Source organism: Lissotriton vulgaris, chromosome 4_1 (genome assembly GCF_964263255.1).
Source record: "Lissotriton vulgaris chromosome 4_1, aLisVul1.2, whole genome shotgun sequence".
Lineage (NCBI taxonomy): Eukaryota > Metazoa > Chordata > Amphibia > Caudata > Salamandridae > Lissotriton > Lissotriton vulgaris.
In genome coordinates, this window is record NC_141691.1 from 537,274,099 (window position 1) to 537,295,561 (window position 21,463).

General features: G+C 33.3%; 11 non-coding genes across 11 annotated transcripts; 7 read left to right on the forward strand and 4 right to left on the reverse strand.

Annotated features, from left to right (window-relative positions):
• Nucleotides 1–787: 787 nt before the first annotated feature.
• Nucleotides 788–859, reverse strand: TRNAQ-CUG (transfer RNA glutamine (anticodon CUG)). Its single transcript has one exon. It is a non-coding gene; the product is annotated as a tRNA-Gln (tRNA).
• Nucleotides 860–2,407: 1,548 nt separating this feature from the next.
• Nucleotides 2,408–2,479, forward strand: TRNAQ-UUG (transfer RNA glutamine (anticodon UUG)). The gene has a single exon. It is a non-coding gene; the product is annotated as a tRNA-Gln (tRNA).
• A 2,444-nt stretch (nt 2,480–4,923) lies between these two features.
• TRNAQ-UUG (transfer RNA glutamine (anticodon UUG)) lies at nt 4,924–4,995 on the forward strand. The gene has a single exon. It is a non-coding gene; the product is annotated as a tRNA-Gln (tRNA).
• Nucleotides 4,996–5,820: 825 nt separating this feature from the next.
• Nucleotides 5,821–5,892, reverse strand: TRNAQ-CUG (transfer RNA glutamine (anticodon CUG)). The gene has a single exon. It is a non-coding gene; the product is annotated as a tRNA-Gln (tRNA).
• A 1,548-nt stretch (nt 5,893–7,440) lies between these two features.
• On the forward strand, nt 7,441–7,512 carry TRNAQ-UUG (transfer RNA glutamine (anticodon UUG)). Its single transcript has one exon. It is a non-coding gene; the product is annotated as a tRNA-Gln (tRNA).
• A 2,444-nt stretch (nt 7,513–9,956) lies between these two features.
• On the forward strand, nt 9,957–10,028 carry TRNAQ-UUG (transfer RNA glutamine (anticodon UUG)). Its single transcript has one exon. It is a non-coding gene; the product is annotated as a tRNA-Gln (tRNA).
• An 825-nt stretch (nt 10,029–10,853) lies between these two features.
• TRNAQ-CUG (transfer RNA glutamine (anticodon CUG)) lies at nt 10,854–10,925 on the reverse strand. The gene has a single exon. It is a non-coding gene; the product is annotated as a tRNA-Gln (tRNA).
• Nucleotides 10,926–12,473: 1,548 nt separating this feature from the next.
• On the forward strand, nt 12,474–12,545 carry TRNAQ-UUG (transfer RNA glutamine (anticodon UUG)). Its single transcript has one exon. It is a non-coding gene; the product is annotated as a tRNA-Gln (tRNA).
• Nucleotides 12,546–14,989: 2,444 nt separating this feature from the next.
• TRNAQ-UUG (transfer RNA glutamine (anticodon UUG)) lies at nt 14,990–15,061 on the forward strand. The gene has a single exon. It is a non-coding gene; the product is annotated as a tRNA-Gln (tRNA).
• Nucleotides 15,062–17,504: 2,443 nt separating this feature from the next.
• On the forward strand, nt 17,505–17,576 carry TRNAQ-UUG (transfer RNA glutamine (anticodon UUG)). The gene has a single exon. It is a non-coding gene; the product is annotated as a tRNA-Gln (tRNA).
• An 825-nt stretch (nt 17,577–18,401) lies between these two features.
• Nucleotides 18,402–18,473, reverse strand: TRNAQ-CUG (transfer RNA glutamine (anticodon CUG)). The gene has a single exon. It is a non-coding gene; the product is annotated as a tRNA-Gln (tRNA).
• Nucleotides 18,474–21,463: the final 2,990 nt, after the last annotated feature.

Genomic DNA, 21,463 nt, shown 5'->3' on the forward strand with positions numbered 1-21,463 from the left:
TATTCATAAATATCATAAATCTAACACGGGTAGAGTGAAACATTGATTTATTGATTGTATTTTTAAAGTCTATTTGATGTGAGCAAATGATAGAACTTTTAGAAAACATGGAAATAAAATGGCTCAAAATAATGAGATATTTTGTGAGCTGACTCTGTTTTCTCAACTCATCACAAGAGGCTGATCCAAGATATTACTTGTTTAAATCTTACTGTTATTGATAAGGGGAACACAGAACTTTTTTAATTGGAAAGCCTTCATTAAAAGAAAACTTGAGGAATCAAATTGTGTATTTTGGGGACAGAAGAGATGAACTTTTAAATAACAATCTTGAAATTAAGACACACAGATATTTACACTCTGTTTTTCTAAAGTAGATCCATAACCACAAAGTAGAATCTTTCGAAAGACATGTCAAATGTATTAATCTGAATTCCTCTTTCAAAGAAATTCACAATTAAATGCACTGTGTAAGTCAAGAATGTTGTCAGATAAGAAATCAGCAAAATGAACTATCTTATTACTGATCATAAAGATGAGAAAGGAAAAGAACCTCTTGCTTAAATTGTGGATGGGAAAGAACAGTTTTTAGTTTTCAGCTTCAGTACTTATGTTTATGAATAATTCATTTCTTTATATTGTATTATCACTATCTAGATGGATATAGCCATGTGTACATAGATACATAATTATACGTTGATAAGTTTCAGTATAAAACTTTGACGTTATGTTTTTCCAAGTCCAAATTCTAAGAAATTAGTGAAATATTATATCTCATAATTCAAGCAGGTCCCACCGAGATTTGAACTCGGATCGCTGGATTCAGAGTCCAGAGTGCTAACCATTACACCATGGAACCCTGCCATACATGAGGGATTTTTCCATTGAGACAAAAGAGAGCGCATCAGTGCGGGGGCTTTTCTTACATTGATGAAAAGATATCTCAGTTGAATGCTCATAGTGTAAAGAGCTATAATGTGATTTGATTCTTTTCAGCTGCATTCTCCATAACAGTGTTAAATGTGCAAACGTTTATCAGGAAATGCAATTTACAAAATAATGATCATATTTGACTGAAGAATATTAAAACATTCTACATTTCCAAACTACTACATCCATTTCTCTGTCTCTCACATGGGTGGCTCCAAAGAGCAACGCTTGGCACTTTGGACTTTGCATGCAAAGGTACCAGTCCAATTCTTTGAGGTACTATTTTACTAATCTCGACCTTTTACATTTCTGTCATCTTTTGTTATTGATAGCTCCAATCCAACACCAGTAGGTTGAAAGAGACAAATGTTGACTCCTTTCAAAATGTCCAACAGCTTGAACAAGTTACAGAAATACGAACTTTATAATACACATAACATCACATTCCTACACAAAATAGTGCGACATTACAAAATCCTATCCTGTTTTTCTCAAATGCATTTCAGAGGGCTGATTCCCAGCATTCCTTTTTGAAGATTTCCACACTATTGATAAGGCGAACATAGCACATTTTGAAAGAGATGTGTTCTTAAATCAAACCTAGAGAACCACAATGACGGTATCATTCAGATAGTACAAATGTTTTTTGTATATTAGTATGGAAATTGTGAAATAAAACATTTCTCATGCTGATTTTCAACAGTCGATCTGCAATCATGAAATATAAGCTTTTGCTTGGAGGCCTCAAAGGTACTGATCTAATTTTCTTTTTTAGAATTATTCACAGATCGTATGATATGCTTTGTACAAATCAACTATGTTGTTAGATCAAAATTGATTAAAAAGTGACTATCTCAATTTCAGGACATATAGAAGAGGAAGGAGAAGAAGCTCATGTTTCAAATGCGGAGAGGCAACAACTGTTCATTATTTTCACCTCTATTAATTATATGTATTTTTATAATGTATATATTTATATTTTCCGATAAATATACATAGACATATAGCGATATATAGGGAGATACATACATATAAGTTGATACGTACAAGTTTATAAGTAAATGAGATGTTTTTCCAATTAATACTTCTAAGAACTGAATGGAAAAAAAATCGTAAAGTTTAGATAAGTCCCACTGAGCTTTGTACTTAGATCCCTGTTTTCAGAGTCCAGATTGACAAGCATAACACCATCAACCCACCTGTACCAGGTTGAGCTTTCCATTTTGGCAGAAGAGATTGCATTCACGGGGGAATCTTATCTTTTATAGCAAAATCTTATCTCACATAAAAAGTACTGTTCAACAGAGTCATAGCGTTACTTGAGTCCTTTGTGCAACATCCTTCCCTAACATAGTTCAATAGGCAAAAGTTGAACAGAATAGAAAAGTTATATAATTCTGTTTGTCTTTGACTGTAGAAAATAAAAAATGTGAAATGTCCACATTGCTGCAGCAATTTCCTCCCCTGTCACATGGGAGGTTCCATGGTGAAATGGTTAGCACTTTGGACTTTGAATCCAAGGATCCGAGTTCAAATCTCGGTGGGACCACTTTCATGACTTATGACCAAATCTTTTTCTGTCAAGTGTATTCGTAAATATCATAAATCTAACACGGGTAGAGTGAAACATTGATTTATTGATTGTATTTTTAAAGTCTATTTGATGTGAGCAAATGATAGAACTTTTAGAAAACATGGAAATAAAATGGCTCAAAATAATGAGATATTTTGTGAGCTGACTCTGTTTTCTCAACTCATCACAAGAGGCTGATCCAAGATATTACTTGTTTAAATCTTACTGTTATTGATAAGGGGAACACGGAACTTTTTTAATTGGAAAGCCTTCATTAAAAGAAAACTTGGGGAATCAAATTGTGTATTTTGGGGACAGAAGAGATGAACTTTTAAATAACAATCTTGAAATTAAGACACACAGATATTTACACTCTGTTTTTCTAAAGTAGATCCATAACCACAAAGTAGAATCTTTCGAAAGACATGTCAAATGTATTAATCTGAATTCCTCTTTCAAAGAAATTCACAATTAAATGCACTGTGTAAGTCAAGAATGTTGTCAGATAAGAAATCAGCAAAATTAACTATCTTATTACTGATCATAAAGATGAGAAAGGAAAATAACCTCTTGCTTAAATTGTGGATGGGAAAGAACAGTTTTTAGTTTTCAGCTTCAGTACTTATGTTTATGAATAATTCATTTCTTTATATTGTATTATCACTATCTAGATGGATATAGCCATGTGTACATAGATACATACTTATACGTTGATAAGTTTCAGTATAAAACTTTGACGTTATGTTTTTCCAAGTCCAAATTCTAAGAAATTAGTGAAATATTAAATCTCATAATTCAAGCAGGTCCCACGAGATTTGAACTCGGATCGCTGGATTCAGAGTCCAGAGTGCTAACTATTACACCATGGAACCCTGCCATACATGAGGGATTTTTCCATTGAGACAAAAGAGAGCGCATCAGTGCGGGGGCTTTTCTTACATTGATGAAAAGATATCTCAGTTGAATGCTCATAGTGTAAAGAGCTATAATGTGATTTGATTCTTTTCAGCTGCATTCTCCATAACAGTGTTAAATGTGCAAACGTTTATCAGGAAATGCAATTTACAAAATAATGATCATATTTGACTGAAGAATATTAAAACATTCTACATTTCCAAACTACTACATCCATTTCTCTGTCTCTCACATGGGTGGCTCCAAAGAGCAACAGTTGGCACTTTGGACTTTGCATGCAAAGGTACCAGTCCAATTCTTTGAGGTACTATTTTACTAATCTCGACCTTTTACATTTCTGTCATCTTTTGTTATTGATAGCTCCAATCCAACACCAGTAGGTTGAAAGAGAAAAATGTTGAATCCTTTCAAAATGTCCAACAGCTTGAACAAGTTACAGAAATACGAACTTTATAATACACATAACATCACATTCCTACACAAAATAGTGCGACATTACAAAATCCTATCCTGTTTTTCTCAAATGCATTTCAGAGGGCTGATTCCCAGCATTCCTTTTTGAAGATTTCCACACTATTGATAAGGCGAACATAGCACATTTTGAAAGAGATGTGTTCTTAAATCAAACCTAGAGAACCACAATGACGGTATCATTCAGATAGTACAAATGTTTTTTGTATATTAGTATGGAAATTGTGAAATAAAACATTTCTCATGCTGATTTTCAACAGTCGATCTGCAATCATGAAATATAAGCTTTTGCTTGGAGGCCTCAAAGGTACTGATCTAATTTTCTTTTTTAGAATTATTCACAGATCGTATGATATGCTTTGTACAAATCAACTATGTTGTTAGATCAAAATTGATTAAAAAGTGACTATCTCAATTTCAGGACATATAGAAGAGGAAGGAGAAGAAGCTCATGTTTCAAATGCGGAGAGGCAACAACTGTTCATTATTTTCACCTCTATTAATTATATGTATTTTTATAATGTATATATTTATATTTTCCGATAAATATACATAGACATATAGCGATATATAGGGAGATACATACATATAAGTTGATACGTACAAGTTTATAAGTAAATGAGATGTTTTTCCAATTAATACTTCTAAGAACTGAATGGAAAAAAAATCGTAAAGTTTAGATAAGTCCCACTGAGCTTTGTACTTAGATCCCTGTTTTCAGAGTCCAGATTGACAAGCATAACACCATCAACCCACCTGTACCAGGTTGAGCTTTCCATTTTGGCAGAAGAGATTGCATTCACGGGGGAATCTTATCTTTTATTGCAAAATCTTATCTCACATAAAAAGTACTGTTCAACAGAGTCATAGCGTTACTTGAGTCCTTTGTGCAACATCCTTCCCTAACATAGTTCAATAGGCAAAAGTTGAACAGAATAGAAAAGTTATATAATTCTGTTTGTCTTTGACTGTAGAAAATAAAAAATGTGAAATGTCCACATTGCTGCAGCAATTTGCTCCCCTGTCACATGGGAGGTTCCATGGTGTAATGGTTAGCACTTTGGACTTTGAATCCAAGGATCCGAGTTCAAATCTCGGTGGGACCACTTTCATGACTTATGACCAAATCTTTTTCTGTCAAGTGTATTCATAAATATCATAAATCTAACACGGGTAGAGTGAAACATTGATTTATTGATTGTATTTTTAAAGTCTATTTGATGTGAGCAAATGATAGAACTTTTAGAAAACATGGAAATAAAATGGCTCAAAATAATGAGATATTTTGTGAGCTGACTCTGTTTTCTCAACTCATCACAAGAGGCTGATCCAAGATATTACTTGTTTAAATCTTACTGTTATTGATAAGGGGAACACAGAACTTTTTTAATTGGAAAGCCTTCATTAAAAGAAAACTTGAGGAATCAAATTGTGTATTTTGGGGACAGAAGAGATGAACTTTTAAATAACAATCTTGAAATTAAGACACACAGATATTTACACTCTGTTTTTCTAAAGTAGATCCATAACCACAAAGTAGAATCTTTCGAAAGACATGTCAAATGTATTAATCTGAATTCCTCTTTCAAAGAAATTCACAATTAAATGCACTGTGTAAGTCAAGAATGTTGTCAGATAAGAAATCAGCAAAATGAACTATCTTATTACTGATCATAAAGATGAGAAAGGAAAAGAACCTCTTGCTTAAATTGTGGATGGGAAAGAACAGTTTTTAGTTTTCAGCTTCAGTACTTATGTTTATGAATAATTCATTTCTTTATATTGTATTATCACTATCTAGATGGATATAGCCATGTGTACATAGATACATAATTATACGTTGATAAGTTTCAGTATAAAACTTTGACGTTATGTTTTTCCAAGTCCAAATTCTAAGAAATTAGTGAAATATTATATCTCATAATTCAAGCAGGTCCCACCGAGATTTGAACTCGGATCGCTGGATTCAGAGTCCAGAGTGCTAACCATTACACCATGGAACCCTGCCATACATGAGGGATTTTTCCATTGAGACAAAAGAGAGCGCATCAGTGCGGGGGCTTTTCTTACATTGATGAAAAGATATCTCAGTTGAATGCTCATAGTGTAAAGAGCTATAATGTGATTTGATTCTTTTCAGCTGCATTCTCCATAACAGTGTTAAATGTGCAAACGTTTATCAGGAAATGCAATTTACAAAATAATGATCATATTTGACTGAAGAATATTAAAACATTCTACATTTCCAAACTACTACATCCATTTCTCTGTCTCTCACATGGGTGGCTCCAAAGAGCAACGCTTGGCACTTTGGACTTTGCATGCAAAGGTACCAGTCCAATTCTTTGAGGTACTATTTTACTAATCTCGACCTTTTACATTTCTGTCATCTTTTGTTATTGATAGCTCCAATCCAACACCAGTAGGTTGAAAGAGACAAATGTTGACTCCTTTCAAAATGTCCAACAGCTTGAACAAGTTACAGAAATACGAACTTTATAATACACATAACATCACATTCCTACACAAAATAGTGCGACATTACAAAATCCTATCCTGTTTTTCTCAAATGCATTTCAGAGGGCTGATTCCCAGCATTCCTTTTTGAAGATTTCCACACTATTGATAAGGCGAACATAGCACATTTTGAAAGAGATGTGTTCTTAAATCAAACCTAGAGAACCACAATGACGGTATCATTCAGATAGTACAAATGTTTTTTGTATATTAGTATGGAAATTGTGAAATAAAACATTTCTCATGCTGATTTTCAACAGTCGATCTGCAATCATGAAATATAAGCTTTTGCTTGGAGGCCTCAAAGGTACTGATCTAATTTTCTTTTTTAGAATTATTCACAGATCGTATGATATGCTTTGTACAAATCAACTATGTTGTTAGATCAAAATTGATTAAAAAGTGACTATCTCAATTTCAGGACATATAGAAGAGGAAGGAGAAGAAGCTCATGTTTCAAATGCGGAGAGGCAACAACTGTTCATTATTTTCACCTCTATTAATTATATGTATTTTTATAATGTATATATTTATATTTTCCGATAAATATACATAGACATATAGCGATATATAGGGAGATACATACATATAAGTTGATACGTACAAGTTTATAAGTAAATGAGATGTTTTTCCAATTAATACTTCTAAGAACTGAATGGAAAAAAAATCGTAAAGTTTAGATAAGTCCCACTGAGCTTTGTACTTAGATCCCTGTTTTCAGAGTCCAGATTGACAAGCATAACACCATCAACCCACCTGTACCAGGTTGAGCTTTCCATTTTGGCAGAAGAGATTGCATTCACGGGGGAATCTTATCTTTTATAGCAAAATCTTATCTCACATAAAAAGTACTGTTCAACAGAGTCATAGCGTTACTTGAGTCCTTTGTGCAACATCCTTCCCTAACATAGTTCAATAGGCAAAAGTTGAACAGAATAGAAAAGTTATATAATTCTGTTTGTCTTTGACTGTAGAAAATAAAAAATGTGAAATGTCCACATTGCTGCAGCAATTTCCTCCCCTGTCACATGGGAGGTTCCATGGTGAAATGGTTAGCACTTTGGACTTTGAATCCAAGGATCCGAGTTCAAATCTCGGTGGGACCACTTTCATGACTTATGACCAAATCTTTTTCTGTTAAGTGTATTCGTAAATATCATAAATCTAACACGGGTAGAGTGAAACATTGATTTATTGATTGTATTTTTAAAGTCTATTTGATGTGAGCAAATGATAGAACTTTTAGAAAACATGGAAATAAAATGGCTCAAAATAATGAGATATTTTGTGAGCTGACTCTGTTTTCTCAACTCATCACAAGAGGCTGATCCAAGATATTACTTGTTTAAATCTTACTGTTATTGATAAGGGGAACACGGAACTTTTTTAATTGGAAAGCCTTCATTAAAAGAAAACTTGGGGAATCAAATTGTGTATTTTGGGGACAGAAGAGATGAACTTTTAAATAACAATCTTGAAATTAAGACACACAGATATTTACACTCTGTTTTTCTAAAGTAGATCCATAACCACAAAGTAGAATCTTTCGAAAGACATGTCAAATGTATTAATCTGAATTCCTCTTTCAAAGAAATTCACAATTAAATGCACTGTGTAAGTCAAGAATGTTGTCAGATAAGAAATCAGCAAAATTAACTATCTTATTACTGATCATAAAGATGAGAAAGGAAAATAACCTCTTGCTTAAATTGTGGATGGGAAAGAACAGTTTTTAGTTTTCAGCTTCAGTACTTATGTTTATGAATAATTCATTTCTTTATATTGTATTATCACTATCTAGATGGATATAGCCATGTGTACATAGATACATACTTATACGTTGATAAGTTTCAGTATAAAACTTTGACGTTATGTTTTTCCAAGTCCAAATTCTAAGAAATTAGTGAAATATTAAATCTCATAATTCAAGCAGGTCCCACGATATTTGAACTCGGATCGCTGGATTCAGAGTCCAGAGTGCTAACTATTACACCATGGAACCCTGCCATACATGAGGGATTTTTCCATTGAGACAAAAGAGAGCGCATCAGTGCGGGGGCTTTTCTTACATTGATGAAAAGATATCTCAGTTGAATGCTCATAGTGTAAAGAGCTATAATGTGATTTGATTCTTTTCAGCTGCATTCTCCATAACAGTGTTAAATGTGCAAACGTTTATCAGGAAATGCAATTTACAAAATAATGATCATATTTGACTGAAGAATATTAAAACATTCTACATTTCCAAACTACTACATCCATTTCTCTGTCTCTCACATGGGTGGCTCCAAAGAGCAACAGTTGGCACTTTGGACTTTGCATGCAAAGGTACCAGTCCAATTCTTTGAGGTACTATTTTACTAATCTCGACCTTTTACATTTCTGTCATCTTTTGTTATTGATAGCTCCAATCCAACACCAGTAGGTTGAAAGAGAAAAATGTTGAATCCTTTCAAAATGTCCAACAGCTTGAACAAGTTACAGAAATACGAACTTTATAATACACATAACATCACATTCCTACACAAAATAGTGCGACATTACAAAATCCTATCCTGTTTTTCTCAAATGCATTTCAGAGGGCTGATTCCCAGCATTCCTTTTTGAAGATTTCCACACTATTGATAAGGCGAACATAGCACATTTTGAAAGAGATGTGTTCTTAAATCAAACCTAGAGAACCACAATGACGGTATCATTCAGATAGTACAAATGTTTTTTGTATATTAGTATGGAAATTGTGAAATAAAACATTTCTCATGCTGATTTTCAACAGTCGATCTGCAATCATGAAATATAAGCTTTTGCTTGGAGGCCTCAAAGGTACTGATCTAATTTTCTTTTTTAGAATTATTCACAGATCGTATGATATGCTTTGTACAAATCAACTATGTTGTTAGATCAAAATTGATTAAAAAGTGACTATCTCAATTTCAGGACATATAGAAGAGGAAGGAGAAGAAGCTCATGTTTCAAATGCGGAGAGGCAACAACTGTTCATTATTTTCACCTCTATTAATTATATGTATTTTTATAATGTATATATTTATATTTTCCGATAAATATACATAGACATATAGCGATATATAGGGAGATACAGACATATAAGTTGATACGTACAAGTTTATAAGTAAATGAGATGTTTTTCCAATTAATACTTCTAAGAACTGAATGGAAAAAAAATCGTAAAGTTTAGATAAGTCCCACTGAGCTTTGTACTTAGATCCCTGTTTTCAGAGTCCAGATTGACAAGCATAACACCATCAACCCACCTGTACCAGGTTGAGCTTTCCATTTTGGCAGAAGAGATTGCATTCACGGGGGAATCTTATCTTTTATTGCAAAATCTTATCTCACATAAAAAGTACTGTTCAACAGAGTCATAGCGTTACTTGAGTCCTTTGTGCAACATCCTTCCCTAACATAGTTCAATAGGCAAAAGTTGAACAGAATAGAAAAGTTATATAATTCTGTTTGTCTTTGACTGTAGAAAATAAAAAATGTGAAATGTCCACATTGCTGCAGCAATTTGCTCCCCTGTCACATGGGAGGTTCCATGGTGTAATGGTTAGCACTTTGGACTTTGAATCCAAGGATCCGAGTTCAAATCTCGGTGGGACCACTTTCATGACTTATGACCAAATCTTTTTCTGTCAAGTGTATTCATAAATATCATAAATCTAACACGGGTAGAGTGAAACATTGATTTATTGATTGTATTTTTAAAGTCTATTTGATGTGAGCAAATGATAGAACTTTTAGAAAACATGGAAATAAAATGGCTCAAAATAATGAGATATTTTGTGAGCTGACTCTGTTTTCTCAACTCATCACAAGAGGCTGATCCAAGATATTACTTGTTTAAATCTTACTGTTATTGATAAGGGGAACACGGAACTTTTTTAATTGGAAAGCCTTCATTAAAAGAAAACTTGAGGAATCAAATTGTGTATTTTGGGGACAGAAGAGATGAACTTTTAAATAACAATCTTGAAATTAAGACACACAGATATTTACACTCTGTTTTTCTAAAGTAGATCCATAACCACAAAGTAGAATCTTTCGAAAGACATGTCAAATGTATTAATCTGAATTCCTCTTTCAAAGAAATTCACAATTAAATGCACTGTGTAAGTCAAGAATGTTGTCAGATAAGAAATCAGCAAAATGAACTATCTTATTACTGATCATAAAGATGAGAAAGGAAAAGAACCTCTTGCTTAAATTGTGGATGGGAAAGAACAGTTTTTAGTTTTCAGCTTCAGTACTTATGTTTATGAATAATTCATTTCATTATATTGTATTATCACTATCTAGATGGATATAGCCATGTGTACATAGATACATAATTATACGTTGATAAGTTTCAGTATAAAACTTTGACGTTATGTTTTTCCAAGTCCAAATTCTAAGAAATTAGTGAAATATTATATCTCATAATTCAAGCAGGTCCCACCGAGATTTGAACTCGGATCGCTGGATTCAGAGTCCAGAGTGCTAACCATTACACCATGGAACCCTGCCATACATGAGGGATTTTTCCATTGAGACAAAAGAGAGCGCATCAGTGCGGGGGCTTTTCTTACATTGATGAAAAGATATCTCAGTTGAATGCTCATAGTGTAAAGAGCTATAATGTGATTTGATTCTTTTCAGCTGCATTCTCCATAACAGTGTTAAATGTGCAAACGTTTATCAGGAAATGCAATTTACAAAATAATGATCATATTTGACTGAAGAATATTAAAACATTCTACATTTCCAAACTACTACATCCATTTCTCTGTCTCTCACATGGGTGGCTCCAAAGAGCAACGCTTGGCACTTTGGACTTTGCATGCAAAGGTACCAGTCCAATTCTTTGAGGTACTATTTTACTAATCTCGACCTTTTACATTTCTGTCATCTTTTGTTATTGATAGCTCCAATCCAACACCAGTAGGTTGAAAGAGACAAATGTTGACTCCTTTCAAAATGTCCAACAGCTTGAACAAGTTACAGAAATACGAACTTTATAATACACATAACATCACATTCCTACACAAAATAGTGCGACATTACAAAATCCTATCCTGTTTTTCTCAAATGCATTTCAGAGGGCTGATTCCCAGCATTCCTTTTTGAAGATTTCCACACTATTGATAAGGCGAACATAGCACATTTTGAAAGAGATGTGTTCTTAAATCAAACCTAGAGAACCACAATGACGGTATCATTCAGATAGTACAAATGTTTTTTGTATATTAGTATGGAAATTGTGAAATAAAACATTTCTCATGCTGATTTTCAACAGTCGATCTGCAATCATGAAATATAAGCTTTTGCTTGGAGGCCTCAAAGGTACTGATCTAATTTTCTTTTTTAGAATTATTCACAGATCGTATGATATGCTTTGTACAAATCAACTATGTTGTTAGATCAAAATTGATTAAAAAGTGACTATCTCAATTTCAGGACATATAGAAGAGGAAGGAGAAGAAGCTCATGTTTCAAATGCGGAGAGGCAACAACTGTTCATTATTTTCACCTCTATTAATTATATGTATTTTTATAATGTATATATTTATATTTTCCGATAAATATACATAGACATATAGCGATATATAGGGAGATACATACATATAAGTTGATACGTACAAGTTTATAAGTAAATGAGATGTTTTTCCAATTAATACTTCTAAGAACTGAATGGAAAAAAAATCGTAAAGTTTAGATAAGTCCCACTGAGCTTTGTACTTAGATCCCTGTTTTCAGAGTCCAGATTGACAAGCATAACACCATCAACCCACCTGTACCAGGTTGAGCTTTCCATTTTGGCAGAAGAGATTGCATTCACGGGGGAATCTTATCTTTTATTGCAAAATCTTATCTCACATAAAAAGTACTGTTCAACAGAGTCATAGCGTTACTTGAGTCCTTTGTGCAACATCCTTCCCTAACATAGTTCAATAGGCAAAAGTTGAACAGAATAGAAAAGTTATATAATTCTGTTTGTCTTTGACTGTAGAAAATAAAAAATGTGAAATGTCCACATTGCTGCAGCAATTTCCTCCCCTGTCACATGGGAGGTTCCATGGTGAAATGGTTAGCACTTTGGACTTTGAATCCAAGGATCCGAGTTCAAATCTCGGTGGGACCACTTTCATGACTTATGACCAAATCTTTTTCTGTCAAGTGTATTCATAAATATCATAAATCTAACACGGGTAGAGTGAAACATTGATTTATTGATTGTATTTTTAAAGTCTATTTGATGTGAGCAAATGATAGAACTTTTAGAAAACATGGAAATAAAATGGCTCAAAATAATGAGATATTTTGTGAGCTGACTCTGTTTTCTCAACTCATCACAAGAGGCTGATCCAAGATATTACTTGTTTAAATCTTACTGTTATTGATAAGGGGAACACGGAACTTTTTTAATTGGAAAGCCTTCATTAAAAGAAAACTTGGGGAATCAAATTGTGTATTTTGGGGACAGAAGAGATGAACTTTTAAATAACAATCTTGAAATTAAGACACACAGATATTTACACTCTGTTTTTCTAAAGTAGATCCATAACCACAAAGTAGAATCTTTCGAAAGACATGTCAAATGTATTAATCTGAATTCCTCTTTCAAAGAAATTCACAATTAAATGCACTGTGTAAGTCAAGAATGTTGTCAGATAAGAAATCAGCAAAATTAACTATCTTATTACTGATCATAAAGATGAGAAAGGAAAATAACCTCTTGCTTAAATTGTGGATGGGAAAGAACAGTTTTTAGTTTTCAGCTTCAGTACTTATGTTTATGAATAATTCATTTCTTTATATTGTATTATCACTATCTAGATGGATATAGCCATGTGTACATAGATACATACTTATACGTTGATAAGTTTCAGTATAAAACTTTGACGTTATGTTTTTCCAAGTCCAAATTCTAAGAAATTAGTGAAATATTAAATCTCATAATTCAAGCAGGTCCCACGAGATTTGAACTCGGATCGCTGGATTCAGAGTCCAGAGTGCTAACTATTACACCATGGAACCCTGCCATACATGAGGGATTTTTCCATTGAGACAAAAGAGAGCGCATCAGTGCGGGGGCTTTTCTTACATTGATGAAAAGATATCTCAGTTGAATGCTCATAGTGTAAAGAGCTATAATGTGATTTGATTCTTTTCAGCTGCATTCTCCATAACAGTGTTAAATGTGCAAACGTTTATCAGGAAATGCAATTTACAAAATAATGATCATATTTGACTGAAGAATATTAAAACATTCTACATTTCCAAACTACTACATCCATTTCTCTGTCTCTCACATGGGTGGCTCCAAAGAGCAACAGTTGGCACTTTGGACTTTGCATGCAAAGGTACCAGTCCAATTCTTTGAGGTACTATTTTACTAATCTCGACCTTTTACATTTCTGTCATCTTTTGTTATTGATAGCTCCAATCCAACACCAGTAGGTTGAAAGAGAAAAATGTTGAATCCTTTCAAAATGTCCAACAGCTTGAACAAGTTACAGAAATACGAACTTTATAATACACATAACATCACATTCCTACACAAAATAGTGCGACATTACAAAATCCTATCCTGTTTTTCTCAAATGCATTTCAGAGGGCTGATTCCCAGCATTCCTTTTTGAAGATTTCCACACTATTGATAAGGCGAACATAGCACATTTTGAAAGAGATGTGTTCTTAAATCAAACCTAGAGAACCACAATGACGGTATCATTCAGATAGTACAAATGTTTTTTGTATATTAGTATGGAAATTGTGAAATAAAACATTTCTCATGCTGATTTTCAACAGTCGATCTGCAATCATGAAATATAAGCTTTTGCTTGGAGGCCTCAAAGGTACTGATCTAATTTTCTTTTTTAGAATTATTCACAGATCGTATGATATGCTTTGTACAAATCAACTATGTTGTTAGATCAAAATTGATTAAAAAGTGACTATCTCAATTTCAGGACATATAGAAGAGGAAGGAGAAGAAGCTCATGTTTCAAATGCGGAGAGGCAACAACTGTTCATTATTTTCACCTCTATTAATTATATGTATTTTTATAATGTATATATTTATATTTTCCGATAAATATACATAGACATATAGCGATATATAGGGAGATACAGACATATAAGTTGATACGTACAAGTTTATAAGTAAATGAGATGTTTTTCCAATTAATACTTCTAAGAACTGAATGGAAAAAAAATCGTAAAGTTTAGATAAGTCCCACTGAGCTTTGTACTTAGATCCCTGTTTTCAGAGTCCAGATTGACAAGCATAACACCATCAACCCACCTGTACCAGGTTGAGCTTTCCATTTTGGCAGAAGAGATTGCATTCACGGGGGAATCTTATCTTTTATTGCAAAATCTTATCTCACATAAAAAGTACTGTTCAACAGAGTCATAGCGTTACTTGAGTCCTTTGTGCAACATCCTTCCCTAACATAGTTCAATAGGCAAAAGTTGAACAGAATAGAAAAGTTATATAATTCTGTTTGTCTTTGACTGTAGAAAATAAAAAATGTGAAATGTCCACATTGCTGCAGCAATTTGCTCCCCTGTCACATGGGAGGTTCCATGGTGTAATGGTTAGCACTTTGGACTTTGAATCCAAGGATCCGAGTTCAAATCTCGGTGGGACCACTTTCATGACTTATGACCAAATCTTTTTCTGTCAAGTGTATTCATAAATATCATAAATCTAACACGGGTAGAGTGAAACATTGATTTATTGATTGTATTTTTAAAGTCTATTTGATGTGAGCAAATGATAGAACTTTTAGAAAACATGGAAATAAAATGGCTCAAAATAATGAGATATTTTGTGAGCTGACTCTGTTTTCTCAACTCATCACAAGAGGCTGATCCAAGATATTACTTGTTTAAATCTTACTGTTATTGATAAGGGAACACGGAACTTTTTTAATTGGAAAGCCTTCATTAAAAGAAAACTTGAGGAATCAAATTGTGTATTTTGGGGACAGAAGAGATGAACTTTTAAATAACAATCTTGAAATTAAGACACACAGATATTTACACTCTGTTTTTCTAAAGTAGATCCATAACCACAAAGTAGAATCTTTCGAAAGACATGTCAAATGTATTAATCTGAATTCCTCTTTCAAAGAAATTCACAATTAAATGCACTGTGTAAGTCAAGAATGTTGTCAGATAAGAAATCAGCAAAATGAACTATCTTATTACTGATCATAAAGATGAGAAAGGAAAAGAACCTCTTGCTTAAATTGTGGATGGGAAAGAACAGTTTTTAGTTTTCAGCTTCAGTACTTATGTTTATGAATAATTCATTTCTTTATATTGTATTATCACTATCTAGATGGATATAGCCATGTGTACATAGATACATACTTATACGTTGATAAGTTTCAGTATAAAACTTTGACGTTATGTTTTTCCAAGTCCAAATTCTAAGAAATTAGTGAAATATTAAATCTCATAATTCAAGCAGGTCCCACGAGATTTGAACTCGGATCGCTGGATTCAGAGTCCAGAGTGCTAACCATTACACCATGGAACCCTGCCATACATGAGGGATTTTTCCAGTGAGACAAAAGAGAGCGCATCAGTGCGGGGGCTTTTCTTACATTGATGAAAAGATATCTCAGTTGAATGCTCATAGTGTAAAGAGCTATAATGTGATTTGATTCTTTTCAGCTGCATTCTCCATAACAGTGTTAAATGTGCAAACGTTTATCAGGAAATGCAATTTACAAAATAATGATCATATTTGACTGAAGAATATTAAAACATTCTACATTTCCAAACTACTACATCCATTTCTCTGTCTCTCACATGGGTGGCTCCAAAGAGCAACAGTTGGCACTTTGGACTTTGCATGCAAAGGTACCAGTCCAATTCTTTGAGGTACTATTTTACTAATCTCGACCTTTTACATTTCTGTCATCTTTTGTTATTGATAGCTCCAATCCAACACCAGTAGGTTGAAAGAGAAAAATGTTGAATCCTTTCAAAATGTCCAACAGCTTGAACAAGTTACAGAAATACGAACTTTATAATACACATAACATCACATTCCTACACAAAATAGTGCGACATTACAAAATCCTATCCTGTTTTTCTCAAATGCATTTCAGAGGGCTGATTCCCAGCATTCCTTTTTGAAGATTTCCACACTATTGACAAGGCGAACATAGCACATTTTGAAAGAGATGTGTTCTTAAATCAAACCTAGAGAACCACAATGACGGTATCATTCAGATAGTACAAATGTTTTTTGTATATTAGTATGGAAATTGTGAAATAAAACATTTCTCATGCTGATTTTCAACAGTCGATCTGCAATCATGAAATATAAGCTTTTGCTTGGAGGCCTCAAAGGTACTGATCTAATTTTCTTTTTTAGAATTATTCACAGATCGTATGATATGCTTTGTACAAATCAACTATGTTGTTAGATCAAAATTGATTAAAAAGTGACTATCTCAATTTCAGGACATATAGAAGAGGAAGGAGAAGAAGCTCATGTTTCAAATGCGGAGAGGCAACAACTGTTCATTATTTTCACCTCTATTAATTATATGTATTTTTATAATGTATATATTTATATTTTCCGATAAATATACATAGACATATAGCGATATATAGGGAGATACAGACATATAAGTTGATACGTACAAGTTTATAAGTAAATGAGATGTTTTTCCAATTAATACTTCTAAGAACTGAATGGAAAAAAAATCGTAAAGTTTAGATAAGTCCCACTGAGCTTTGTACTTAGATCCCTGTTTTCAGAGTCCAGATTGACAAGCATAACACCATCAACCCACCTGTACCAGGTTGAGCTTTCCATTTTGGCAGAAGAGATTGCATTCACGGGGGAATCTTATCTTTTATTGCAAAATCTTATCTCACATAAAAAGTACTGTTCAACAGAGTCATAGCGTTACTTGAGTCCTTTGTGCAACATCCTTCCCTAACATAGTTCAATAGGCAAAAGTTGAACAGAATAGAAAAGTTATATAATTCTGTTTGTCTTTGACTGTAGAAAATAAAAAATGTGAAATGTCCACATTGCTGCAGCAATTTGCTCCCCTGTCACATGGGAGGTTCCATGGTGTAATGGTTAGCACTTTGGACTTTGAATCCAAGGATCCGAGTTCAAATCTCGGTGGGACCACTTTCATGACTTATGACCAAATCTTTTTCTGTCAAGTGTATTCATAAATATCATAAATCTAACACGGGTAGAGTGAAACATTGATTTATTGATTGTATTTTTAAAGTCTATTTGATGTGAGCAAATGATAGAACTTTTAGAAAACATGGAAATAAAATGGCTCAAAATAATGAGATATTTTGTGAGCTGACTCTGTTTTCTCAACTCATCACAAGAGGCTGATCCAAGATATTACTTGTTTAAATCTTACTGTTATTGATAAGGGGAACACGGAACTTTTTTAATTGGAAAGCCTTCATTAAAAGAAAACTTGAGGAATCAAATTGTGTATTTTGGGGACAGAAGAGATGAACTTTTAAATAACAATCTTGAAATTAAGACACACAGATATTTACACTCTGTTTTTCTAAAGTAGATCCATAACCACAAAGTAGAATCTTTCGAAAGACATGTCAAATGTATTAATCTGAATTCCTCTTTCAAAGAAATTCACAATTAAATGCACTGTGTAAGTCAAGAATGTTGTCAGATAAGAAATCAGCAAAATGAACTATCTTATTACTGATCATAAAGATGAGAAAGGAAAAGAACCTCTTGCTTAAATTGTGGATGGGAAAGAACAGTTTTTAGTTTTCAGCTTCAGTACTTATGTTTATGAATAATTCATTTCTTTATATTGTATTATCACTATCTAGATGGATATAGCCATGTGTACATAGATACATAATTATACGTTGATAAGTTTCAGTATAAAACTTTGACGTTATGTTTTTCCAAGTCCAAATTCTAAGAAATTAGTGAAATATTATATCTCATAATTCAAGCAGGTCCCACCGAGATTTGAACTCGGATCGCTGGATTCAGAGTCCAGAGTGCTAACCATTACACCATGGAACCCTGCCATACATGAGGGATTTTTCCATTGAGACAAAAGAGAGCGCATCAGTGCGGGGGCTTTTCTTACATTGATGAAAAGATATCTCAGTTGAATGCTCATAGTGTAAAGAGCTATAATGTGATTTGATTCTTTTCAGCTGCATTCTCCATAACAGTGTTAAATGTGCAAACGTTTATCAGGAAATGCAATTTACAAAATAATGATCATATTTGACTGAAGAATATTAAAACATTCTACATTTCCAAACTACTACATCCATTTCTCTGTCTCTCACATGGGTGGCTCCAAAGAGCAACGCTTGGCACTTTGGACTTTGCATGCAAAGGTACCAGTCCAATTCTTTGAGGTACTATTTTACTAATCTCGACCTTTTACATTTCTGTCATCTTTTGTTATTGATAGCTCCAATCCAACACCAGTAGGTTGAAAGAGACAAATGTTGACTCCTTTCAAAATGTCCAACAGCTTGAACAAGTTACAGAAATACGAACTTTATAATACACATAACATCACATTCCTACACAAAATAGTGCGACATTACAAAATCCTATCCTGTTTTTCTCAAATGCATTTCAGAGGGCTGATTCCCAGCATTCCTTTTTGAAGATTTCCACACTATTGATAAGGCGAACATAGCACATTTTGAAAGAGATGTGTTCTTAAATCAAACCTAGAGAACCACAATGACGGTATCATTCAGATAGTACAAATGTTTTTTGTATATTAGTATGGAAATTGTGAAATAAAACATTTCTCATGCTGATTTTCAACAGTCGATCTGCAATCATGAAATATAAGCTTTTGCTTGGAGGCCTCAAAGGTACTGATCTAATTTTCTTTTTTAGAATTATTCACAGATCGTATGATATGCTTTGTACAAATCAACTATGTTGTTAGATCAAAATTGATTAAAAAGTGACTATCTCAATTTCAGGACATATAGAAGAGGAAGGAGAAGAAGCTCATGTTTCAAATGCGGAGAGGCAACAACTGTTCATTATTTTCACCTCTATTAATTATATGTATTTTTATAATGTATATATTTATATTTTCCGATAAATATACATAGACATATAGCGATATATAGGGAGATACATACATATAAGTTGATACGTACAAGTTTATAAGTAAATGAGATGTTTTTCCAATTAATACTTCTAAGAACTGAATGGAAAAAAAATCGTAAAGTTTAGATAAGTCCCACTGAGCTTTGTACTTAGATCCCTGTTTTCAGAGTCCAGATTGACAAGCATAACACCATCAACCCACCTGTACCAGGTTGAGCTTTCCATTTTGGCAGAAGAGATTGCATTCACGGGGGAATCTTATCTTTTATTGCAAAATCTTATCTCACATAAAAAGTACTGTTCAACAGAGTCATAGCGTTACTTGAGTCCTTTGTGCAACATCCTTCCCTAACATAGTTCAATAGGCAAAAGTTGAACAGAATAGAAAAGTTATATAATTCTGTTTGTCTTTGACTGTAGAAAATAAAAAATGTGAAATGTCCACATTGCTGCAGCAATTTCCTCCCCTGTCACATGGGAGGTTCCATGGTGAAATGGTTAGCACTTTGGACTTTGAATCCAAGGATCCAAGTTCAAATCTCGGTGGGACCACTTTCATGACTTATGACCAAATCTTTTTCTGTCAAGTGTATTCATAAATATCATAAATCTAACACGGGTAGAGTGAAACATTGATTTATTGATTGTATTTTTAAAGTCTATTTGATGTGAGCAAATGATAGAACTTTTAGAAAACATGGAAATAAAATGGCTCAAAATAATGAGATATTTTGTGAGCTGACTCTGTTTTCTCAACTCATCACAAGAGGCTGATCCAAGATATTACTTGTTTAAATCTTACTGTTATTGATAAGGGGAACACGGAACTTTTTTAATTGGAAAGCCTTCATTAAAAGAAAACTTGGGGAATCAAATTGTGTATTTTGGGGACAGAAGAGATGAACTTTTAAATAACAATCTTGAAATTAAGACACACAGATATTTACACTCTGTTTTTCTAAAGTAGATCCATAACCACAAAGTAGAATCTTTCGAAAGACATGTCAAATGTATTAATCTGAATTCCTCTTTCAAAGAAATTCACAATTAAATGCACTGTGTAAGTCAAGAATGTTGTCAGATAAGAAATCAGCAAAATTAACTATCTTATTACTGATCATAAAGATGAGAAAGGAAAATAACCTCTTGCTTAAATTGTGGATGGGAAAGAACAGTTTTTAGTTTTCAGCTTCAGTACTTATGTTTATGAATAATTCATTTCTTTATATTGTATTATCACTATCTAGATGGATATAGCCATGTGTACATAGATACATACTTATACGTTGATAAGTTTCAGTATAAAACTTTGACGTTATGTTTTTCCAAGTCCAAATTCTAAGAAATTAGTGAAATATTAAATCTCATAATTCAAGCAGGTCCCACGAGATTTGAACTCGGATCGCTGGATTCAGAGTCCAGAGTGCTAACTATTACACCATGGAACCCTGCCATACATGAGGGATTTTTCCATTGAGACAAAAGAGAGCGCATCAGTGCGGGGGCTTTTCTTACATTGATGAAAAGATATCTCAGTTGAATGCTCATAGTGTAAAGAGCTATAATGTGATTTGATTCTTTTCAGCTGCATTCTCCATAACAGTGTTAAATGTGCAAACGTTTATCAGGAAATGCAATTTACAAAATAATGATCATATTTGACTGAAGAATATTAAAACATTCTACATTTCCAAACTACTACATCCATTTCTCTGTCTCTCACATGGGTGGCTCCAAAGAGCAACAGTTGGCACTTTGGACTTTGCATGCAAAGGTACCAGTCCAATTCTTTGAGGTACTATTTTACTAATCTCGACCTTTTACATTTCTGTCATCTTTTGTTATTGATAGCTCCAATCCAACACCAGTAGGTTGAAAGAGAAAAATGTTGAATCCTTTCAAAATGTCCAACAGCTTGAACA